The 20412-nt window shown below is 45.3% G+C and overlaps 2 pseudogenes; both read right to left on the bottom strand.

Moving 5' to 3' along the window:
* Nucleotides 1–7854: 7854 nt before the first annotated feature.
* LOC147827390 (PRAME family member 4-like) lies at nt 7855–11837 on the bottom strand (annotated as a pseudogene).
* A 39-nt stretch (nt 11838–11876) lies between these two features.
* LOC101705492 (eukaryotic translation initiation factor 4 gamma 1 pseudogene) lies at nt 11877–16504 on the bottom strand (annotated as a pseudogene).
* Nucleotides 16505–20412: the final 3908 nt, after the last annotated feature.

The following is a 20412-nucleotide window of genomic DNA, read 5'->3' as shown; positions in this document are numbered from 1 at the left end:
TCCATTTATTTCCTATGCTGTACCTTCATGGTTTCCCTTGCTTTATAATGCTGGGAATTCATAATTTCCATCATGTTCCTGAGCTATTCTATATATTTTTTATTTGTCACTGCTGTTGCCTCAATAAGCAAGTGTTACATTCTGGTCACCCTCTCTGTAATTATCTGAGAAATTATTTCCACTTTGAATTTTTCAAGAGCCTCATTCTTCTTTGTTACTTCTGCTCTCACCATTTCAGAGTCCAGGTGGATGGCTTTCAGAATTTTCTGCCACATCACTCCCTGGGTTTCATTTGGTGAGCTGAAAATCTGAGTGGGTTGCATCTTGTTTAAGTGTCTTTTCATTTTTTATTTTTAAAATTAAGTTGAATTCCTGGGTTGATGCATGTAACTTGCTTATGGCTAGGAGCTTTATAGCCAGTAATTTAGAACCTTCAGAATATTATCACTTTGCAGAAATGCCTATCAGATATAGCTGGGATTTGGGTTTTGAGTCTATTGCATGTTTCCACCTCTTCCATTCATTGGGCATGAGAGTTTTTTGGCTACTGGGCTCATTTTCTATTACTTTGGCCCTGGACTGTGACTTTTTTTGAAGACTTTAGGCAATCTCAGTCTTGATATACCCTGGGTAACAACTGATTGGCACAATATGTCAATTTGGATAAAGCAGTATACTCAACATTAGTAAGAGCATCAAATACAGCCTAAATAGGACAAAATGTGGAAAATATTAATCTGCTCAATTTAACCATAAGAACTAGACATGTGAAAATTTTATGCAGCAAAATTCCTGGAGCAACCAGGAAGGAGAAAAAAAAAGAAAAAAGAAAAATTTCAATTCAAGTTGTGTCTCTGCTTTCGCTGGCATCTAATGTGGATAGATAGAGTCAACAGCCAAACTCATTGAACCTAGCAAAGCCAGTGATATCTTCATGGTGGGGAAGTAGATAATCTCAGCCACCCTGCCCCTTTAGTTGCACAGAAGTCCAGGTCAGTTTCTGGCTCTCAGACTGGATCCAGATTCCTTGAGCCTACAAATATTCATGTTCCTCCAGTCAGCTTCAACTCTGCTCGATGACTTCCTACTTACTTGAAATTGGAACCCACACTGAGACATTGGGAGCCACCCGATGGAGTTGGCCTATAGCTGATTTGAGTTCTGAGCGCAGTTGGCCCTTCTCCAAGATGACTACTGGCCAATCACTGTTTCCTGGGTGAGGGCTGAACCCAAATTACTTACCAGTTCTTGCAATCCGCTGCAACCACCACTTCATTCCCTTGGTGCATTTCTCCATGGGGGACTCTCTGATCACCAGTGGTCACTGTGCACCTGCATGTGTGACCCACTCTTCCTACACCATGAGTTCATTCTCTGGGAAAGAATGCTGCTTGTTATCTCCTTCCTCTTTGCTGAAGTCTCTTTCTTCATTCCTCCCACAGTCTTGCATTCTTGCTTAAGCTCCTTCCAGGGTCTTTGGGATCCACTTCCCCCTTTATACAACTTGTGCAGCTGTCTTCAACTGTCAGGACACCAAATATTGGAGAGGTTCTTTCTCTGCTGCTCACCACTCCCCAGTCGTCCTTTGTCTTTTGAGAATGGATCCGCTATCCAGTCCTTATTAGGCTGGCCTTGAACTCTTCAGACTCCTGTGTCAGCCTCCTGAGTGCTAGTTACAGATATGCACATAATGGAGCTTGCAGGCATGGTGGAACACACCTGTGATCCCTGTGTTTGAGAAGCTGAGAGAGGAGGATTGCTGACTTTGATCCGAAGCTAGGCTAGTTTGAGGAACACCAGCATGAAATAGAAAGATACTGCCTTATAAGAGAAAAGAAAAAAAAATAGAAATGAAATCTATGTAAATATGGAAGGGTGGAGGGGGTGAAGGGCACACAGGTAATAGGGAAAAATAAGAACTAAGATATATCATGTACAGGTACATGTAATGATAAATGTAATCGTATTGTATTCCTAAAATGTACCCAAAATTTTTTTTCAAGAAAAAAACACAAAAACAGCAGTAAATGAGGAGATTGCAGTGATAAGAATGAATAAATGAGTAAAAGTTAGGGCTGAACAAAGCCAAGAGGTTGTCAAGGAATCCAGACACCTACTGGACCTGTACTTGAATACTCACATGAGACATGGGCTAGAAACTGGTTCAGAGCCTGCATAGGATAAGGAACTGGAATGAACCCTCACCATATACCTGGGCCACTGAAGTCTCAACCTAAGTAAAAAAGCAGACATCGATCTATCTATCTATCGATCTGTTTATCTATCTATCTCTATCTATTTCTATTTATATATCTATATTTACATCATCCATCAAGCTTTTTGTTTGACATCCATATCCTATTGCAAAGGGATATTTTTAAATTAACTTTATTGGTACAGTTTAGGTATACAATATAGTGACATTCATCATTGGAGATTTGTATCTTTACATAAAATGTCTTAATTCTTATTTTCCCCATTCCCCTGCCCTCCCTTCAACCAGTCCACCTATCTCTTTTTACAAAGAATTTGTTTCCATTTGTTCACTTTCTTGTATTAATTCCATTCCCTTCTTTCCTTTTTCCTGCCCTTCCCATTTACCCTCCTCCTTTGCAATTTTTTTACTATTTTACCTTTTCAATTATATATTTTGATCAGTAATTTCACTTTTAATTTCTCACACCAGAGAATCTATTCAGTAGTTACACATGGGTTTTCTATTAATTTCACTTAAGAGTATTTCCTCAGCGTGCATTCATTTAGGTGGAAATGCCACTAATTTCTCATTCTTTTTGTTTTTAATTTCTCATTCTTTATGGCTGAGTAGATGTCCATTTTATAAAACCCCCACATTTTCTTTATCCAGTCTCCAGGTATTGGGTAACTGGGCTGTTTCAAGGTTTTCCTTACTACAAACTATGCTGCTATGAACATGGGTACACATATAGCACTGTGGTATCATTCCTTTAATTCTTTTGGAAAGATAAACAGCAGGGGAATACCTGGGTCAAATGGGAATTCGAGTCCTAGTACGTTGAGATATCTTCATACTGGTTTCCACAGTTTTTGTACCAGTCTACACTCCCACCAGCAGTGGAGAAGTGTTCTTTCTTCCCCAAAACGCAGCCAACATTTGTCATTGGTTGATTTCTTAATAGCAGCTCTTCCTTCTGGGGCAAGTTGTAATCTCAATGGTGTTTTCATTTGCAAATCTGAAAAGACCAGTGAGGTTAAACATTTTTTCATATGTTTATTCTCTATTTCTAATTCTTTGTCAGAGAAATGTCTGTTCATTTCAGATGCCCTTTGTTGGATTGGATCATTAAATTTAGGAGGTCTGGTTTCTTTTAGTTCTTTATAGATTCTAGACAGTAGATGTTTATCTGAGGAAGAGCTGATAAAATTGTTTTCCCACATTATTGGTTCTCTCCTCATGCTGTTGCTGGTTCCTCTTGCTATACAGAAGCTTGTTAATATGAAGAGATCCCACTTGTTGTTTCTTTGGTCTAGTTCATGTTCACATGAGGTATTGTTCATGAAATCTTTTCCTATGCCCATGTCTTCAAGAGTTCAACCTAACATCTCCTCCAGACAATTTGACATTTCTGTTTTCATGTGTACCACTTTAATTCATTTCGATTTTAGTTTGGTGCTTGGTGCTTGATGTAAGTCTAGTTTAAAGCTTACACAGGTTGAAATCCAATTTTTCTGTCACCATTTATTAAAGAGGCTATCTTTCCTCCAGTGAGGGTGTTTGGCGCCTTTGTCAAAGAAGCAGTGGCTGAGTGTGTCTGCAGTTGTTTCTCCATCTTCTAATCTGTTACATTGATCCTCCTGTCTGTTTCTTTTCCAGTACCATCCTATTTTCATCACAGTAGCTTTGTAGCATAGTTTCAAGTTGGCGATTGTGATGCCCCCTACCTTGTCTTTAGTGCCTAGAATTGCTTTTGCTATTCTAGGTCTCTTCTTGTTCCAAATACATTTAGGGATTGTTTTCTCCAGATCTGTGAAGTATGCTGCTGGAATTTCAATTGGGATTGCATTGAATCTATATAGCAGTATTGGAAGTCTGCCCTCTTTCACTATATTGATTATGTCTTTCCATTTTCTGATATCCTCTCTGATCTCATTTTTCAGAGTGCTATAGTTTTCAGAGTAGAGGTCTTTGATTTCTTTCATTAGGTTGATTCCTAGGTCTTTCATTTATTTGGATGCTATAGGGATGGAAGTTTTTCTCCAGTTCCTTTTTCAGTCAGTCTGTTGTTCATGTTCAAGGAAGCTATACATTTTTATGTGTTGACCTTGTATCCAGCTAGTGCACTAAATTTGGTTATTAAGTCTAGAAGACTTTTGGTGGAGTTCTTGGGGTCTTCCATATACAGTAGGATGTCATCTGCAAATAACGACAATTTGATTTCTTTATTTCTTATCTTTATTTCTTTTATTTCTTTGTCTTATCTAATTGCTGTGGCTAATGTTTCCATAACTAGATTGAACAGGAGTGGTGATAGTGGACATCCTTGTCATGTTCCTGATTTTACTGTGAAGAATTTCAGGTTTTGACCATTTGGTATGATATTGGCTGTTGGCTTTTCATAGATGGCTTTTATCAGGTGGAGGTAGAGATCATCTATCCCAATTTTTTGGAGGATTTTTTTAATGAATGGGTGATGGATTTTGTCAAATGCTTTTTCTGCATCTATTGTGATGATCATATGGTTTTTGTATTTGGCTCTATTAATATAGTGTATTGCATTGATCTATTTGTGTATGTTGAACCATCCTTTCATCAGTGGATGAATCCCACTTGGTAAAGGTGTATGATCCTCCTCGCAATTTTCTGCATTCTATTTGCTGATATTTTATGAATAATTCTTACATCTATATTCAATAGTAACAATGGGCTATAGTTCTCTTTTTCGGTTGGTCTTTCTCTATTTTTGCGATCAAGATGATGCTTGCTTCCAGGAATGAATTTGGGAGTATTGTTTGCCTTTCAATTACATTGAATAGTTGAAAAAGTAGTGGGAATAGTTCTTCTCTAAATGTCTTATAGAATTCAGCAGTGAGTCCATCAAGATCTGGGCTTTTCTTATTGGTAATCGTGTAATTACGTTTTCAATTTCCCTGATTGATATTGAGTTGTTCAGAATTTATAGGTCTTCAAGCCTGTGAAACTGCACCTGGCTTTGTAATTTTTATTTTGAGAAAGAATTGCCTCAGTTCCTCAGAGTAGGGGGAATATAGGCATTTGCCACTATTTCAAGGAAATATTAGAACAAATCATATTTGTTTTCTTTGAGTTTAGTTTTTTATTCTTTTTTTGAGGCAGCATCTATCTATGTAGTTCAAGCTGGCCTTGAACTCAAGACAATCCCCCTGCTTCTACCTCCCATGGGCTTAGACAGCAGGTGTGACCCACTATGCCCAGCCAATACAAAATTGTAAGACCTATTCTTAAATGGAAAAGAAGTAACATGATTGGTAATCCAAGGTACCATTTCTAGAAGGGAAGAAGCAACCAGAGCCCTCAAGATGTATAAATACATGGGATGTCAGAGTGATCTGGAAGCAGTTTAAGCTGGGATGTCTGGAGAGGGCCCTGCAGTGCAGGGGAGATATTTCCTGGGACTACATTACAGGACTGTTTACAGTCAGAATATCATCCTCCTTGGCTTGGAGGAGAATGTAAAAATAGCCCAAAATGTTTTTCTTCTGTTGGGAATGCTGCACTTCATGACACCCATTCAGTGTCCACATCATCACAAACGTTGTAATGACATTCACCTTATTCTCATTTTTAGCCTGCTATTGTTCCCTTACATATACTTTCCTCTTCTTAACTACGAGGTGAAACTTGGAATTTCCAAGCCACATATACTCATTCAGCAGTTATTGCCACTTGCCAGGTGTCATGCTCAGGTGTGGAGACCAGGATTGCAGGACCTTGAATATGCTTCTTGAAATTTCTAACAGGTGACTATATCATGGGAAAAATGTTGACAGATATCCCTAACACATGACTGAGTAATGGAACTCTTGAGTGTTTATCCAAGTGTGCAGACCTCCACCTAGATATTCTTACTTGCTCTCTTCATCACTAGGAGTGTTTGGAATTGACCAGCTGTCCTTTGGTAGATGAATGGATATCTCAACTTTGCTGTCCAGACCATGGATTATGGTTGAGCCATGAGAGCAGGTGGGCATCACAGGTGTAACCACAAGCGAATAAAGCCAAGCTTGACTTGACCATTCTGGAAACATCCAGAATAACAAGCAGGGATATAAGAGATAACCCAAGAGAAGGAAAGAAGATGAGAAGGGGGTGGGGGCTGGGAGTGTACTCAATGGCTGACCCCTGACCTAGCATAGTTGAGGCTCCAGTTCCATTCCAAGACCTGAAAAAAAGGAAGGAAGAAGCTGAACAGCACCAAGTTATTTTGATGATTCCTGATGCTGCAACCTGTCCCAAGGGACAAGAAACAACCTGATGCCTTGTTTTTCTAAAACCACAAGAAATTGCTGAGGTCAAAGTGAGAATGCAAGCTGGGTGTGAGAGCGCATGCCTGTAATCTCAGCACTCTTTGAAACTGAGATAGGGCCACAGGCTTGAGCCTAATAGTACCACTAGGCTATATAGTGAGAGCCTGTCTCCAAAACTAAACTTGCAAGTGGAAGAGGACCAAGATATGGAAGGGGTGGTGAGAGAACATAAAAATAGTCAGGATGTCACCTGTACATGTACCATCACCACATGATGGAAAGATTGAATAATATAAGTGTGATAGCTAAGTGTGAAGATCTGGAGTTCAGTCCCCTATACTGAACAAAACAAACAGTGATGAAAAGAATGCTTCCTTCTCCAAGATAAATATCATTATGCATGGGAAACATACAAGTAGAAAGAAACCAAAAATAATGAAGGCATAAATATCATGGAAAAGCAAGTCACTGAGTCACCATAAAAGATTTTATATTGAGGATTTATTTATTTCTGTATTTAATCTTTTTGGGAGATAGTCTCACAATGTAGCTCAGGCTGGCCCTCAAACTTAAGGGGACCCTCAGCCAACAAAGTGTCCAGCCACTGGACGTGTTCTACCTTACTTGCCAAGAGTCCCTTTATGCTCATTCCTTGACAATCTATGCAACAATAACTTCAGATACATGCGTGTGAATTCACTATTCCATCATCAATGATACACTCTAGACAACCCTCATAATTTTAAAGAGGAAAGGTTTACTTGCTCTTATAGTTCAGTTCATAGGTTGGCAAGGCAGAGGGAGATATACACAGGAGGGTGAGAGATGGAGCCTTCTAGGCCACACCTCCAGTGACCCACCTCCTCTGACCTCACCTCATTTCCCTGCATCACACTGAGCTGTAGACTCAGTAGAGAAGTCCGCTGATGAGGATCATGCACCCATGATCCAGTCACTTCTGAAAGGCCTACCTGTGAGCACAGGAGGCTTTGAGGAGACCTCTACAGAAGAAAGATACAGTCACCAAGCAGGGGATTCACACAACTGTCACATCTAAACCAACTTCGATAGCCGATACTCCTCTGTGATTTCCCAGTTCCCACTGGGCTCCAGCGTATAAAATTGGCACAACATGCACCAATCACAGGAGTAGGTACAGATCTGAACCAGAAGGGATGGCCTTATGTCCATCAGTACTGGTGCCAATTTAGCACAGACCTGGTGAAATTTCTCAGGGTGCACAAACTCTGTAGGAATCTTGGACTCATAGCTCTCCAGGGGGGCAGGATACACCCCCTGGGTTAACTGGCTCAGTGCACTACACTCATGCAGCAGGACCTGAAGGATGCCTAGGGAAATGGGGTTATCAGATCAACTGAATGTCTTGATGCTCAGGGGAGGCAAGATGGCAAGGAACTGGGCGTCTCTGATGTCACAGTTCTCTAGGACCAAGGTCTCCAGGGTGCAGGCCAGTTTGTCCAGCAGAGCCTAGAGTGTCTCCAGGCTGAATGACTTCATTGAGAACTTCCTAAGACTCAGGGACTTCAGCTGGCTTGTCCTTTTACAGTGGGCCAGATGCTTTAGGTCAGACTCCTTCAGTGGACTTGAACTCAAGGAGAGGGCCTCCAAGGGGGTCTGGCTCCTGTAGAGAGAGAGAGAGAAAAGTTGTTTGGTATAAATTGCCATGATGAGTGGGGTGCATGATGAAATGACCTGAAGGTAGCAGAGTCAGATTGGGGCTTAGCTTGCCTTCACCATCTGATGATCATCACCCAGATGCTGTGTGTTGAAGGCACTGTTCAGTTAACTCACCATCACTTGTGTGATTGGCTCAGTCCCAATTCTCTACAGTCCTCTGTGCTCATTGCCAAGAAAAAAGCTCAGCTCTGTCCAGAGGAGGCCAGGGGGGGCACACGCAGAAAGAAAGAACCTGGGCAAGATTGTCCACTTGGCCTGGAGTTGGCCCTGTGTCCTGAGCAAAGCCTGTGTCCCTGTTCTCAGCCCTGCACTCTTGCTCCTCACCCTGAGCTCCAGACTCCTGCCCATCCCATGTGTTCATTGCCCTGCCTGGAACAAGTTATGGCTTCTGTCTAGATGTCCTCCAAAGCCTTGAGCCCTCTGCAGTGGGGATATGGGAAATTGGTCAGATCATGGTTGTGGTATCTGGATTGGTCTAATGATTGGTTTAGCACGGCTGAAGGTGATGGAATTCATGAAGAGGGAAACACTGCCCTCTTTCCTCTCTGCTGGGTGTGGATGGCAACAAGGAACAGAATTGTAGCCTGGATGGAATCTAAATGGATAGAAGGAAGGCAGGCTGGCTGCTTTCCATGGACCCTGCTATGGACTTGTTCTTCTGTGCCGGGTCTTGAAGTCAGATAACTATGGATCCAAATCTTTGTAAACTGAGCTAAAAGAAAATTTGCTCCTTTAACTTTCAGGTGTGAGGTATTATATTGTGTGACAAAATATAAGGCAACACCCAGAAGCTTTTCTGAAAGTTGGATATAGAAAAGGGCTTGCTCCCTTTAAGACCTACTAACCTTAGTCTTCTGTTCAATGAGCAGGTGTGAGAGCTGGCCCTCCTTTCATGCTCCTCTTCTGGGCAATTTAACCTACACATGCTTCCAAAGGAAGAAATCACAGCTCCCCTCCTTATGTCCCCTCATACATTCCTGGTTTTCTGAGCACAGGACTGGTTGCAGACCGCCAGTCCCAGATTATTCCCTACCTTCACATGAGTTAGCACGGGACATGGGAGACCTTGCCATGGTCAAGACATGGCACTTCCATGGTCCAGACATCTCACTTCCTAGGATCTCCCATTCTACCACCAGCTTGACACACAGATCCCCTCTTCATATTCACTGTCCCCTTGAATGTGCAGGTAACCTCACCACCCACTCACCTGAAGATTTTGTGCAGAGTTCCTTCCAGAAAGAAGACGTCATCTATATGCAGCTCCCAGAGATTTTGCCTCTGTCCTAAGTGAAAAGCATAGATGCGGGATTGCCACTTGTTTTTTGAGGCTGAAGTAAACACTTCTGGGCTCAGGCTACTGAAGTGAAATGTGTGAAGGTTTGTCATCTTCTTGAGGTGAGGAACAAATGCTTTCATGCTTTCCCGAGTCCAGTCGCTGAACACGTCCAGCTCCTGGATAGAGTCCAGGTGCACAGCACGAAGAAGCTTCAGAACTGTAAAGACAGCACTGGACTTGATCATCACTTTCTCACAGCTCAGGTGTACTGAAGCTTTTCTCTTCCTGGCCCACTTCAAGAGACAGAGTTGTAATTCATCACGGTGGCAAAAGACCTAATCCAGGCTTCAAAGCAAACGTGCGCAAATATTGTCGAGGTCAGCTTCTTCTCCCTCAACCCAGGATTGCCTGCATCCTTTCTGCTGGCATCTTCTAGGTGGACAGCCCTCATGGCTCTGGGCCCTACAGTCCAGAAGTCCCGGTGTACATCCCTCCAATCCAACACCTGCAGTCTCCACCAGGAAGCAGTCTGAGAATTCAGGTAAAGACCCAATTTCCTACCTGTGCATGTCTTTCACTCTCTGGACATTCAGGGAACCCCTACTTTTCCTGCCTTCCAGTTTCTATCCTTGTAACCATTCAGTGCAGTGGGCTTTGACTCCTAGTCCCTCTGAGAGGAGGCAGGTTCAGGTTCCTCCTGAGTTCCCCACATGCAGCTTTCTCTTCAGGAAACCCCATCCCAGTAGGTGAACTCTGTAGGCCAAAAATCTGAAATATCAAAGCTTATACTTCCATCTCCCATGTCCTGAATACCAACTCTCCTTTCCCTGGGCTCCCAGAACCCTCATTCCAGTATCTATGTATCACCCTCACCAGTGGTGAGCCTTCTGGGACAGCTGAATGTCAATTCCATCCAGTAGGGCTTGCAAGGTCCGTAGGTTTCTCTGTTGCAGTGTGATTTCTCCAAACTGAGGGTGTGGGGTCTTTGGTTTCCTCAGAGTCATCAGGGTCCTCAAAGGGAGGCAGGGGAAAGGCCAGGTCTGCACCATTACCTTTAGGACCTCATAGTGTTCCCCCATAAAGGCCTCCATGAAAATTACATGGAAGATCATGGAGGGCAGGTCATGCAGAGCAGTGCTGGCTGTGGTCTCACTGTTCAGCCGGCTCTGCTTGTTCAGCTCATACAGAGTCAGTGGGCTCTGTGTAGTCATCCTGAAAAACCTGCAAGGAGAAGAATGTGGGGTCACATCCAGGAAGGGGCATCTAGTCAGGCCAAGCTCATGAGCCCCCTTCTGATCCATGAAGACCAAATCATTGTTATGATCCCCGGTCTAGCTATAAATGGAGCCTTCTCAGTTTACCCCAATTTTTGACTTAGGTGGCCAAAAACCACACCTCTGACACTGTTGGCACCATGACACCACCACCCCATCCACTTGAAACCACTAGTGCGTGGCATTCCAGTCCCTGTGGCAAGTGGGCTCTGTGCTTTGTAACATCTCAGCCCCTTCTTGTTTGGGAGTTTCTGGTCTCTGCTCCAGGGCCTTAGAATAATAGCAAAGGAAGAGTCTTATGGCCCAAGCACCTTACCATCTCCATTTCACCCATGAGGCCACCCAGGAGATATTAGGGAGACTCTGCAAAGTGGATTTCATTTTCATTTTAGGAAGTGCAGTAAGCCGTTACTGCAAAAGCCATGTAACATTGTTCTAGAGCATGTTGAAGTTAGAGATGGAAAATGATAACTCTGGTGTAGGTTGTTAAAACTCTTCCATGTATGTCAACCTACCACTTTGTGATTGAGTGTGTGGGAGAAAATAGATCAAAACAAGTCTCCCCCTTAAAAATACTGTAGAGACGTGGGCATGGTAGAAGTTTTTCCTCTCAGCACTCTAGGAAGCAGAGTCAAAGGAATTCCAATATCAAGCCCAACCTGTACCATTTAGTGTCTTAGCAAAAATTCTCTGAAGTGAATTCTTTTTTTTTTAATTGAGTTCATGTTTAATAATTACAGGCCCCGTGCCCCCCCCCTCCCCCTGTCCAGGCAGCAACAGGGGTGGTGCAGGGGCTGGGGCATATGCCCCCAGCAGTGAGGACCCCTTTTCCAAGAGTGATTTTCAGAAAATAAAAAAGGACCTCAGGGGCAGGGCTTGGTGATCCCCTCAAGACACACCAAATTTCAAGACTTTATATATAATACATCTCTGTGCCCCCAGGGAAGGAGTGGGTAACCTGGCAGCATCCTGGAGGGGGCCCCAGGCAGCCCCAAGCCATCCTGCCTCTTCAGCCACTTTATTAGCTCAGACTCATCACACTACAGTCACCTGCTGCCACCACCGCTCCCGCCCCCTGCAGTCCAGGTGGCTGGTCGGGCCATTGGTGTCCATGGGGCTCATGTCCCCAGCCCCACCCTCCCTCAGTTGTAGTCCTACTCCTCCTCCTCAGCCTCCCGAAGCCAGTTGCAGAAGGTTGTGACAGATTTAAGGGCCACACCCTTGCCCAGCTGCTCAGCGGGGTCCTTGCTGCTCTCCCAGCTGTAGAATGCTTACTCCTTCACCACGTCTTCATCATGCAGCGCATCGAAGAACATCCGAAACAGGTTGGGAGGCTGCTCTAAGGTCACCACAAGGGCCTGGAGGGCGTAGAGCGCTGGTAGCTCCTTCTGTTCATCACACAGGTACTTCTGTTCAGCAACGAATGCATCACCATCTTGGCCGTCAGGTAGAAACTCCTTCCAGCTGAGTTCAGCCTCTCGCCAGAGCATCCCCACCTTTTTGGGACCCATGGTTTTGCATAGAAGCCCCAGGATCTCCAATAAGAGGGAAGTAGCTTTGCCCAAAGGTCTCAGAGGCTTTGTAATCTCCCTGAATAGTTCTCCCATGGCCAGCCCACCTTCCTGCAGAATGGGTGTTACCAGTTCTGCCAGATAAAGCCACACATGGGGGATGTCAATCTCCATGTCCTCCGCCACTTCCAGGATTTTGTACAGCCCTTGGTAGTACTGGGCGGTGGAGAGGTGCCCAGCACACAGCAGCCTGTGGAGCAGCTTCCCCATGTGCTCTCGAGCGATGTTGCTGCGCTCCAGTGTGGACTCAATGCCATGCCGCACAAAGATAAAGAGCAGGGAGGGCGAGGCCAGCTCCTGTACACACTGCACTGCTTCCTTCATGTCGTGGAGATGGAGATACTCCTCAATGATGGCCTTGGACTTCTTCTCCAGCTCCTCCTCAGAGAGTTCAGCCTTCAGGGGGCTCACTGTGGGGAGGGTGGCTTCCTGCTTTACAGTGTCCCGGCCCCGGTCACGATCTTCCCTGAGGCTCCAGGCCTTGCACAGTCCCTCAGGCTGGGAAGGCTGCTCTCTACTCCACTCTTCCACTTCTCTGCTAAAGCTTTGCTTGGTGGCAGGTGTCCGTGCACGATCTGATCGGTCCCCATAGTCACCACTCTGTTCGCTCCACTCTACTCGGTCTTTCCGGTCCCCAGCTTTCTCACTTCGTTCCCGGCTCAAGCTACTCCTCTGCACCACATGTCTGTTATCTGTGCTCTCTGTAGGTACTGCCTGTTGAAGAACTGAGAAGCGATTCAAGGTACTAGTAGCTGGACGAGCAGGTTCTGATGCTGCCTCGGAGAGCTTGGCTCCTGAGCCCCCACTGCTACCTTTGCCCCAGCTCAGTCGCCCTCCTGGTGCAAAGAGCTGATTGTTGGAATCAATGGAGCCAGGCTTTGTGATCTTGGTGAGTCGTGAGGTGTCAATGGGGCGGCTGCCTTTGCTGATGGGGACTGTGTTCCAGCCACCATCGTCCACAAGTGGGAGGCCACGACTAAGGGGTGAGCCTGGAGGGCCTCCCCGATGCTTGTCGCTGCCCTTGGCCATGACCTGCTGCACTTTGATATGTTCGTGATGCTCCTCCATCTCGGCCTCCTTGTGGATCTGATCAATGGTCTTGGGACCCTGATCTCCATGGCGTGGTACCCAATTGCTCTGTCGCAGATCCAGCACACCCTGCAGCATAAAGCGGATGCGAGATGACGTCTTCTTTTCTTTAATGATTTTTTCCATCTGGTAGAAATACTGATCCATTCGTGGCTTGGCTTTTGCAAAATCCAGGTCTTTGCCAATGGTGGTGAGCAGGCGGCAGAGGCATTCCAGGGACTCATCTTGGTTCTTTAGTAGTTTGACTATGCAGTCATGCATAATCGCCTCGGTTAACATCTTGAGCTTGAATAACTCGCCGATAAACTTGATGTTCCCTAAAGAGCGCCTTCGGGCCGTGTCCCGAGCCTCTTCTAACTCCTCCTTCAGGTGGCCCCGCTCCTCTGCTGTAGCAGCTTCATCCATTTCTTTTTGCTTTTTCTCAAAAACTTCATCATCATCTTTGTCTTTCTCAAATTCCTTCTGACATCTATTCAACAACAGTTTTCGGAAGTTAAGAGTCACCGTTGGCTTTTTTCTAGTGGGCACATTCAGCTCCATCAGGCAGCGGCACATGTTGGCGTAGGCCACAGAGAAGTTGGGCTCTGAAATGGCCTTCTCGAAGATGAGGTCAATGACTCCTTTCAGGCATTCCTCAGTGTCAATGGCCAGCTGTGTCACTTGCTTCATCAGCTGCTGGAACATCTGGGGTGTGAGCTTATTCAGGATGGAGCGCACCCTGCGGAGTAGGTCCTGGGTCTTGGTGCCATCAGCATCCTCTTCTCCTCGTTCCTTATCAGCCGCTGTCTGCTTGCTGCTTGGTTTCCAAGCCTTCTCTGCTTTATTCAGTTTTATATCTTCAGTCATTAACACTGTGGCAATGATCTTGTGTGGTTCTTTTCGGGGGTCCTTCAGAGAGCGCCTGGGTCCTAAGCCAGCCTGCAGCCCTCGGGGCAGCTCCCCACCTGGCCCACCCCTCAGGGGCCCAAGAATGCTAAGGGCTGGTTGGCCAAGGTTGGCAAAGGATGGGGTGAAGTCTGGACCACAGTTTATGCCAGGTAGTCTTGAGGGATCCAGTGGCCACAACGGTGTCTTACTGGCTTTGTCCAGCACCACGCCAGTGATATGGGGCAACCCTTCTGGCTTCTGCATACTGGCAAAGATGAACTGAAAGCCAAGCAGGAACTCTCGGTCGTAACGCTTTTTCTCCTCCAGGTTTAGTGGCTTCCACTGATCTGACTTATAGCCGTACTTCTGTTCCCCAGGCTGAATGTTCTCAGCATTCTGGATTTTGTCCTCTTTGGAGTCCCAGGTCTCCTCTGCTTCCTCAGGCCGTGGGGCCACACTGGTGCCCTCAGACTCTGGGCCTGAGTTGTTGCCTATGGGAGGCTGATTCTCTGCCTCTGGTACTGCTGGGTTTGTCTCTTTGAAGGCATCTAGGAGGTCTCCCACAGCCTCCTTCTTATTTAGCTTCTTAATTTTCCATCTCCTCTTTGGCACAGATACTGCCACTTGGGTGGCTGCTGCCACCTCCGAAGGGGGGAGGGACAAATGGGCTGGGACAGGTGTGCTCTCTGAAGAGAGATCCTCTCCACCCTTCTCATTCTCAGCTTTAGCTTCTCTTCCTTCTTCCTCTTCCTCCTCCTCTTCCTCTTCTTCTTCCATTTCCTCCTCCTGAGGAGGAGAAGGAGCTGGAGGAGTTGCAGGTGGAGTGGCAGAGAGGATGGCAGAGGAAGCCACTGACACAGTAACCTCTTTAGCCTGCTCCTCTGGCTCACTGACTGGGCTCAAGTCCACAGCTGGTGGTGAGGGGGCTCTGTTGAGCACTTCCTCAGGTTGGGCAATTGGAGCAATGGGCTCAGGGGATTCTGAAGGGCAAGCCACAGGCAGAACAGGGGCAACCTCTGGGCTTGACTCCACCTCTGGCTCCAGCTCCTCAGATGGTACTATGCCGTTAGCCTCGGGAACTTCTACCTTGTGAGATTCCAGGGGAGCAGGAATCTGGAGCCCACTGGAAGAGAACTCGGATTCTGGAATTGGTTTGCCAAGTGTCACTTCTACTTCCAGTATGGGTACGGCAAGAGGAGTGGGTTCTGGAGAGAGGCAGTATGGCTCCTCAGTTTCGTGGGAGATGGGAGTTGATTCTTCTACAGACATTTGTATCATCCCAGTTGGCATAGTGTCCCCAGGAAGAGAGAGGACTCCAAGATTAGTCTCAGACCCTGGTTCCAAGATTGGGGATGGTGATGGGGTTGGAGATGGTGATAAAGGCTGGGACTCTGAAGGGCTGTGCTCTGGGCCTGGCAATCCTGACCGGCTCCCAACAAGCACTCCCTGAGCCTGGTCATCTGGCCGGACAACGACAGCAACCTGGGGCTTCTTCCCATTAGCTTGAGGCTCCAGACCACCTCCCGTCTGGGGAGGGGTGAGTGTGGAGGCAGTTCGGGCCCCAGACATGATCTCCTCTGTGATATCTTTCCCTCCTTGGTTCGGATCTCGAATTCGGATAGTTTTACGTTCCCTCTTAGGAGCAATCTGGGGTGGCTGGTTCAGCAATACCGGGGTGGAGGCCACACCAGCAGGAAACTGCTGTACAACTCGGGCTGGGTAGTAGGCACCAGCATAGGTCCCAAACTCAGTAGGGCTTACACCAGGATAGAAGCTTGGGGCTCCTGGCTGCACAGGGTACTGCTGTGTCAAGACAACATATGTGGAACACCCCTGTCCAGGGATATAGTAGGCCCCCTGAGAGGCTGAGTGGGTGATCTGGGAAGGGATCATCATTACTTGGGATCCAGCAGGGTAGACATGGGCAGCTGGGCCAGGGCGGGCAGGGGCTGCACTCTGCACTCGGGAGGCTGCACTGCTGGGATGCTTGGCCCAGCTAGGGTAGAAGTGCTGGTGGGGCTGGGAAGGCATGTTCTTTTGTGTTGCTTGTGGCATACTGGACACCACCGGTGAAGTCTGCCCCAGGGGAAACACTGGATGAGGGGAGAGACCAGAGTTCAGCAAGAGGGGAAGGCCAGGTGGGGCTGAAAACCAAGCTGTGGGAGTCCAGGGGATGGGGTGGGCAGGGGGCCTGTGGGCTCTGGAACTTTGTTCATTTCATTTGGTGCCACACCAGGGTCCCCCCAGCATCCGCTCTGTTAAGAATAAGTCCACTGTGCAGCCTCAGGCTCTGGGCATCTGAGGGCCTTCAGTCTCCTTCAGTCTGCATGGCTGAGCCCCAGAAAACCAACACAGATGTAGTCCACAACCACTTCTGGCTCTCCACACAGATCCCGCTCGGTGGCCTCCACTTCTCCGCAGGTGCAGCCAGCGCCCCCACGTGACCGGAGCCTGGGACGGAGCCTCTGTTGGCACCTGAAGTGAATTATAATGAAAGGAAAAAAACATATGTGGAGGTAAGTCAGCAGAAAGGCTCTGGTTTCAAGCTCAGGACCACTGAAAACAATGCAACAAATAGAGCCAGGTATGGTGGTGAAAGCCCATCATCCCAATATTCCACAGGCTGAAGGAGATGGATGAGTCCAAGGTCACAGCCAGCCTGCACTACATAGGGAAAACTCATTTAAAAATAACAACATAAAACACCCCACCCAAAAGAAACAACTCGACTCTGAAAATTCAAATACAAAATTTAGATAGAGTTTTAATTTGTGCACAGTCTCATTGGTTGAATGTAGCTTTTCTTCAGGGTGACAGCTTCAACACTCCTTTTGGCATTTAATTTTAAGATAAGATCTAACTTGCCCATGAGAAAAAAGGGCCCTAGCTAAAATCACAAATGAACATCGATGAAAGATCACTGAGGAAAGATTAACTGAACATTAATGTGTGAATAAAGGAGAGGCCAAATCAGCCTGCTGCAAACAGGCAGATCTGCACACATCCTACCAAGGTCCCGAGTCACACGGAAGACACCGAATCAGCCCGTGCCCCGGCAACAATCCACTGTACCCCCCACCCCCTGTTCCTCTGTACAGCCACCTGGTTCCACACTACAAAGACACAGAGGACACCAAACTACCAGACCATAATACTGATTCCCGCTGCTCCCAGCCCAGAGGTAGGGGCTTCTGAGCCACCGTCCCACTGCTCCTGGACCAAAGGAAGGGGCTTCCTGGCCACCATCCCTCCCACAGCTCCCAGCCCACAGAAAAGAGCTTTTGGGCCACCATCTCTACTGCTGCTCCCGGCCCCTGTCCCACTTCTCCCAGCTCAGAGGATGTAATCCATACAGGCGTCAACATCACCCCCACCCAGTAAAAATGAGAAAACACTTAAATAAGTCTCAAAACCAGACTCACAGATCACCTACAGCAACCCCAAAGGGAAATGAGATGGAGCATTCTGATACTCAACCACCTGGACCCACTGAACTGGCAACAAAAGGGGATCTGGAAAATATGAAATCAGAAATAATTTCTCAGATAACAGGAGAAATTGTGCCCCTAGTGCAAGAAATGATTAATAAATCTACAGAGGAGCTCAGGAACATGATGGAATCCCAACATAGGAAACAAATGGAATCCATAAAACAGATGCAAATAGATTTCCAGGAGATGAAAGACTCCATTGAAAGTCTACACAGCAGAATGAGTGAATGTGAGGACAGAATTTCAGATATAGAAGATAAGATTGCAATTACTGAAAAGGAAAAGAAAAATTGCTTCAAAATTATAAGGGAACATGAGAAATCAATCCAGCAGCTGCTAGACAATGCAAAGAAGAAAAATATAAGACTGATTGGAGTCAATGAAGAAACAGGAGAGAGTGCAGATGACATAAAAGATCTCTTAAGAGAAATAATGGCAGAAAATTTCCCAAGCAAGGGAAAAGAGCTTGACATACAGATAAGTAAGGCATATAGGACTCCAAATAACCTTGATCAAAAAAAAAACTACACATAGGCATATACTTGTTAAGATTCCAGAAACTCAACAGAAGAACAAAGTTCTACAAGCAGTCAGAGAAAAGAAACAAATCACATACAAAGGAAAGCCCATCAGAATCACAGCAGACTTCTCAACACAAACCATCAAGGCAAGAAGAGCTTGGAGTGACATATTCCAAGCCCTAAAAGAAAACAGCCTCCAACCCGGATTGATGTACCCTGCAAAACTACCTTTCAAAATTGATGGAGAAATAAAATACTTTCATGACAAAGAGCACCTTAGGAACTTCATGAATACCAAACCAGCACTCCAAAGAATTTTACACAATGTCCTAGGAACAGACATTGAGGATCACAATCCCAGGAAGCAAAGCAGAATGAACCCACCTGGCATGACAAGCAATTAAATGTAAAGGGGGAGAGCCCAACAAAAAGAAAAAGTCATGGCAATGGCAAGTCAATACGTTTCATTTATAACCATCAATGTTAATGGTCTCAATTCACCAATCAAAAGAAATAGACTGGCAGAATGGGTCAAGAAGCAAAATCCAACAATATGCTTCATATAAGAAACACACTTAATTCAAAAGGAAACTCATAGACTGAAAGTTAAAGGGTGGAAAACAATACTCCATGTGACAGGAACCTGCAAAAAAGCAGGAGTAGCTATCCTCTTTGCAGATCAAGTAGATTTCAAACCAACACTGATGAAGAGAGACGAAGAAGGACACTACATCCTTGTAAAGGGAAGAATCCAAGAGGAAGAGATGACAATCACAAATATCTATGCACCAAATACTAGTGTGCCCAACTATATAAAACAAATACTAACGGACATGAAAAGTCATATATGCACTAATACAATTGTAGTGGGGGCCCTCAACACCTCACTGTCACAAATAGATAGATCAGCTAGAGAAAAAATAAGTAATGAAATACTAGAAATCAATCAAACTCTTGAACAAATGAACTTAACAGATGTTTACAGAGTCTTCCACCCCACAAAATCAGAATACACATTCTTCTCAGCTGCACATGGGTCATTCTCCAAAATAGACCACATACTCACACATAGAACATGTTTAAGTAAGTGCAAAGGAATTGAAGTTATCCCCTGTATATTATCAGACCATAGTGCAATGAAATTGGAGATCCAAAACAAAAGAAACTCGAAAAATTTCATGAACACATGGAAATTGAACAACACACTTCTAAATAACCAGTGGGTCATAGAGGAAATTAGAGAAGAAATCAGACAGTTCCTTCAATTAAATGACAATGACAGTACAACATATTGGAATCTATGGGACACAATGAAAGCAGTCTTACGAGGGAAATTCATAGCAGTGAATTCCCATAGTAGGAAAACAGAACGAGCCCAATTAAACAACATGATGCTGAACCTCAAGCTTCTAGAAAAAGAAGAGCAGGACAACCCCAAATCTCCTACAAGGGAGGAAATTATAAAGATCAGAGGAGAAATCAATGCAATGGAGACTAAAAGAATGATACAAAAATCAATGAAGCCAATAGTTGGTTCTTTTAAAGAATCAACAAAATTGATAAACCCTTAGCCAACCTTGTCAGAAAAAGGAAAGAAAAGGCCCAAATCCATGCAATTAGGAATGAAAAGGGTGAAACTACAACAGACCCAGCAGAAATCCAGAGGATCATTAATACCTCCTTCCAGAACCTATACGCCAATAAGATGGACAACACAGAAGAAATGGACAGATTCCTAGATACATATGAATTACCAAAGTTGAATGAAGAAGACCTAAAAATTCTGAACAACCCAGTATCAACCAATGAAATTGAAAATGTAGTTAAAAACTTATCAACTAAGAAAAGCCCGGGCCCTGATGGCTTCACTGCTGAATTCTACAAGACATTTAGAGAGGAACTGCTGCCACTACTGTTTAAACTCTTCAATGAAATTGAAAGGGAAGCAATACTCCCAAATTCATTCCTGGAAGCAAGCATCACCTTGATCCCCAAAGCAGAGAAAGACCCAACCAAAAAGGAGAACTATAGGCCAATCTCACTAATGAACATAGATGCAAAAATCCTTAATAAGATACTGGCAAACAGAATGCAGAAGATCATCAAGATCATACACCCTAATCAAGTGGGATTCATCCC

Source organism: Heterocephalus glaber, unplaced genomic scaffold, assembly GCF_053883595.1.
Source record: "Heterocephalus glaber isolate CG9 unplaced genomic scaffold, H.glaber_assembly_v1.0 deba00001447, whole genome shotgun sequence".
Taxonomy (NCBI): Eukaryota; Metazoa; Chordata; class Mammalia; order Rodentia; family Bathyergidae; genus Heterocephalus; species Heterocephalus glaber.
Note: the sequence above shows the minus strand (reverse complement) of the source record. Positions and strands in the feature narration are given on the sequence as shown.